Source organism: Schistocerca piceifrons, unplaced genomic scaffold, assembly GCF_021461385.2.
Source record: "Schistocerca piceifrons isolate TAMUIC-IGC-003096 unplaced genomic scaffold, iqSchPice1.1 HiC_scaffold_1277, whole genome shotgun sequence".
Classification (NCBI taxonomy): domain Eukaryota; kingdom Metazoa; phylum Arthropoda; class Insecta; order Orthoptera; family Acrididae; genus Schistocerca; species Schistocerca piceifrons.
Genome location: NW_025727099.1, coordinates 37,501 through 42,500, shown reverse-complemented (window position 1 = coordinate 42,500; position 5,000 = coordinate 37,501). Strand labels below are relative to the sequence as shown.

Here is a 5,000-nt window from a genome sequence, read left to right as displayed (position 1 = left end):
GTAGCGCGCGTGCGGCCCAGAACATCTAAGGGCATCACAGACCTGTTATTGCTCAATCTCGTGCGGCTAGAAGCCGCCTGTCCCTCTAAGAAGAAAAGTAATCGCTGACAGCACGAAGGATGTCACGCGACTAGTTAGCAGGCTAGAGTCTCGTTCGTTATCGGAATTAACCAGACAAATCGCTCCACCAACTAAGAACGGCCATGCACCACCACCCACCGAATCAAGAAAGAGCTATCAATCTGTCAATCCTTCCGGTGTCCGGGCCTGGTGAGGTTTCCCGTGTTGAGTCAAATTAAGCCGCAGGCTCCACTCCTGGTGGTGCCCTTCCGTCAATTCCTTTAAGTTTCAGCTTTGCAACCATACTTCCCCCGGAACCCAAAAGCTTTGGTTTCCCGGAGGCTGCCCGCCGAGTCATCGGAGGAACTGCGGCGGATCGCTGGCTGGCATCGTTTATGGTTAGAACTAGGGCGGTATCTGATCGCCTTCGAACCTCTAACTTTCGTTCTTGATTAATGAAAACATACTTGGCAAATGCTTTCGCTTCTGTTCGTCTTGCGACGATCCAAGAATTTCACCTCTAACGTCGCAATACGAATGCCCCCGCCTGTCCCTATTAATCATTACCTCGGGTTCCGAAAACCAACAAAATAGAACCGAGGTCCTATTCCATTATTCCATGCACACAGTATTCAGGCGGGCTTGCCTGCTTTAAGCACTCTAATTTGTTCAAAGTAAACGTGCCGGCCCACCGAGACACTCAATAAAGAGCACCCTGGTAGGATTTCAACGGGGTCCGCCTCGGGACGCACGAGCACGCACGAGGCGGTCGCACGCCTTCAGCTCGCCCCACCGGCAGGACGTCCCACGATACATGCCAGTTAAACACCGACGGGCGGTGAACCAACAGCGTGGGACACAAATCCAACTACGAGCTTTTTAACCGCAACAACTTTAATATACGCTATTGGAGCTGGAATTACCGCGGCTGCTGGCACCAGACTTGCCCTCCAATAGATACTCGTTAAAGGATTTAAAGTGTACTCATTCCGATTACGGGGCCTCGGATGAGTCCCGTATCGTTATTTTTCGTCACTACCTCCCCGTGCCGGGAGTGGGTAATTTGCGCGCCTGCTGCCTTCCTTGGATGTGGTAGCCGTTTCTCAGGCTCCCTCTCCGGAATCGAACCCTGATTCCCCGTTACCCGTTACAACCATGGTAGGCGCAGAACCTACCATCGACAGTTGATAAGGCAGACATTTGAAAGATGCGTCGCCGGTACGAGGACCGTGCGATCAGCCCAAAGTTATTCAGAGTCACCAAGGCAAACGGACCGGACGAGCCGACCGATTGGTTTTGATCTAATAAAAGCGTCCCTTCCATCTCTGGTCGGGACTCTGTTTGCATGTATTAGCTCTAGAATTACCACAGTTATCCAAGTAACGTGGGTACGATCTAAGGAACCATAACTGATTTAATGAGCCATTCGCGGTTTCACCTTAATGCGGCTTGTACTGAGACATGCATGGCTTAATCTTTGAGACAAGCATATGACTACTGGCAGGATCAACCAGGGAGCTGCGTCAACTAGAGCTGAGCAGCCGGCCGCCCGGGAGTGTGTCCCGGGGGCCCGCGCGAACACGCAAGCGTCCGCTCAATCATTCTGCAAACAGGAGGAGGCTGAGCTCCCCTGCACAATACACCTCGAAACCCTCTCAGGTCCCGGCGGCGCGCAGCGCCGTCCCAAGTACTTGGTCGGGTTCGAGAGAGGCGCAATCGCCCGGAGTTAGGCGAGTAGACGCTTTCGGTGCGACCACCCGTGCTCCCAACTGAGCTTGCCGCTGCCGACAGAGGCCCGGGAGCGTGCTGTCGTGGCATTGCCGGCGGGAGACAACACGCGCCACCTACGGTGACCGGCAGCTCCAACGCCAGCGCCACAGAAGGACAAAAGCCCCACTTGGGTGCCGAAGCGAACTCTCCCAGCACAGCGCACGCGCCAACACATCCGCACAGCTGCGATACAAACCACCAGCGAGAACCGCTGGGGCGACCGAGCAGCAGACGGCGTCGCGGCGCCGAGCGCCGGGCGGCGGCGCATCCTCAACGCACACAGTCCTCAATCGGACCAGCACACTGAAGATGTCCACCGCGCTTCGCACCGGGCCCGCGAGGACCTACTTTGGCCGCACGGCGCCGCGCGCAGGGTGCGCCGGCGCGCAGCTGCGACGCCTGCCGCGTCCGTCGGCCGGCGCGCCTGCCACTGGCCGCCCCCACCAGCCGGCTGTAGCGCGTGCGCCCACGCACCGCGCGGCCAGCACGCCGGGAGGCGCCCCCTCACCGGCCGGGGACGGTCCCACCCAGCCACCGCCGCGTATCGCTTCACACCCAGATGCCGTTCAGTTTCGTCGGCATGGTGGGTATCGCTGGAACAACCGGTTAGTACCTCAACCTATCGTCGCCATCACCGATTCACCCCTAGCGAGAACAACCGCACCACAACAGGTTACCATTTGTTCATTTGCGTAACTTCACCAGAAAACGCAGGCGTCCATCGCCATTTGCAACTTCAACGATTATTGCATGCCTGTGTCAGGTGTCACGCCACACTACGTCTGCCCACATACACGCAACAAAATGTGCACGCCTAGACAATACGTGGAAGGTGGCCCCCGTACGTATGCGATGTCCATTGCTCGAACGACTGTCAACCGGCCTCTGTAGCATGTCGCAGATATGGAACGCGGTGCACCATGCCATCACGGTGTGTGAGGAGAGACGACTAGGTCCGAATACATCAACAGACAGCTCATGCTGATCGCCATCCACGGCGTCCGTTCCTCCCACACGTCTCTATGGCGTACCACACTGCAATCCAGCTCTCATAGGGAGACGACACGTAGCTGCGTGCACAATATTTGCACTGTATGGTCCGCCGTTTTTGGGCGCAGTCGTTGTGCGGTCACACATGTGCCACGATGTATCATTCAGTACATAAGGACGAATGTGCAGTACAGATTGTGGTTCACGCGTACGACATCAGCGGACAGTTGACACAGGCCGCACCACAACGTAGCCTGAGTACGTCGCATGCGAAGGGCATTGAACATGCAAACTTCTCACCAACCAGCTTGCGAAGGCAGGGGGCAAGGTGGGGACGTGGGGAGGGGCGGCATGTACGTCCTGCTGCCATCCACATTACAGTGTACAGCAGGAGCATGTGGAAAGTGAGCAAGACTTGCAAGGTGTTTAACATGAAGCGATACACAGGGGTGCGGGCAGTGCGAGTAGCGAACTATATTGCGAGGGTTGCGGGTGGGCAACACTACAGTAATTGAACGAGTCGTATAACAATTACAGAGCAGGTTTAGGCGACAACGTGGGTTACGTTAAGGCGACAACATGGGTTAGGTTAAGGCACAACATGGGTTAGGTTAAGGCACAACATGGGTTAGGTTAAGGCACAACATGGGTTAGGTTAAGGCACAACATGGGTTAGGTTAAGGCACAACATGGGTTAGGTTAAGGCACAACATGGGTTAGGTTAAGGCACAACATGGGTTAGGTTAAGGCACAACATGGGTTAGGTTGAGGCACAACATGGGTTAGGTTAAGGCACAACATGGGTTAGGTTGAGGCACAACATGGGTTAGGTTGAGGCACAACATGGGTTAGGTTGAGGCACAACATGGGTTAGGTTAAGGTACAACATGGGTTAGGTTAAGGTACAACATGGGTTAGGTTAAGGTACAACATGGGTTAGGTTAAGGTACAACATGGGTTAGGTTAAGGTACAACATAGGTTAGGTTAAGGTACAACATAGGTTAGGTTAAGGTACAACATAGGTTAGGTTAAGGTACAACATAGGTTAGGTTAAGGTACAACATAGGTTAGGTTAAGGTACAACATAGGTTAGGTTAAGGTACAACATAGGTTAGGTTAAGGTACAACATAGGTTAGGTTAGGTTAGGTTAGGTTACACGTTGTTGTACGGAAAGGTGTAGGGGGGGGGGGGCGGGGGCGGCAGGTTCGTTGATAGTGATTATAGTAAGTGAATGCTTGTGACATGATCAGATTTGTCACGTCAGGATGCACCTTTGGCTTATTAGAGGCGGCGCTCCAATTCTATGCTTGTGTGAGACCTGTGTCTTTGACTCATGTCATTGTTTGTGCGCTGTGACAGGAGGTACTATTGTGATGTTGGGTGCACCGTTGTATAGGACATGTGTGGGTGTTGGTGCCTGGTCTGCGCAATGGTGGATGTCGAAAGGCTGGGATATTGTATTTTCCGCACGGACCTCCTGGTCTGGTTGTGATAGTGTGGATTGTGTAATGTGGCGGAGAAGATGCACTGGATGTTGTTCCATGCTGGTGCTTACATATTGTATGTGCGCCTGTTAGAAGCAGAGAGTGGTGCGTGATCAGAGTGTCTGGCTGACGTGTGGTTCCCATTTTGGGCAGACTCTTTCAGCATGTATACGGACAGTTGTGTATATTTGCTGTAGTTTGATGGCTCTGCATTGATTACTAATCAGCGCCGTGTGTACGGGTAATCTGGTTCCAGTCCAAAATGTTCCATCTGTGTACATTAGTGACAAAGACTCCCCCCATGCAGTGGGGCTCGGTCTGTTATAACTCTTCCGCGTAATATATTTGCCCCACGTTTTTGCGACTGCGAGTGCGAGTGCAACGCGCATGGGGACCGACATGCTGATGGCTCGGTATCGGACGCCGTACAGTGAGCAACGCGATCGCGTCTCTCGCTCGTAAGTGGTACAGGTCGCGGCTCATGTATACGGACAGCGGGAATGTCGCATATTGGAAATAACTCTTCATGAAACGCAAGTTATAGGGGTGGATTGCACTTTACGAGTGCGGGAAACGTCCGCCGTTCATCCGCTGGAGGTGCGAGTTTGGCGGTTGGGGTGGTGCACGAACGGGTGCGGGTGGCGTCATTGCCGGTCCACGGCTTCGTGCGGCAGAGCCACTGGAGATTGGGTGC

At 54.0% G+C, this 5,000-nt stretch overlaps 1 non-coding gene across 1 annotated transcript in view; it reads right to left on the bottom strand.

Annotated features, from left to right (window-relative positions):
* The window catches only part of LOC124731259, a 1,909-nt gene extending 332 nt beyond the window's left edge, over positions 1-1,577 (bottom strand). Inside the window, exon 1 of the ribosomal RNA XR_007008228.1 lies at positions 1-1,577. This exon is cut by the window's left edge and continues 332 nt beyond it. This is a non-coding gene — a ribosomal RNA (small subunit ribosomal RNA).
* Positions 1,578-5,000: the final 3,423 nt, after the last annotated feature.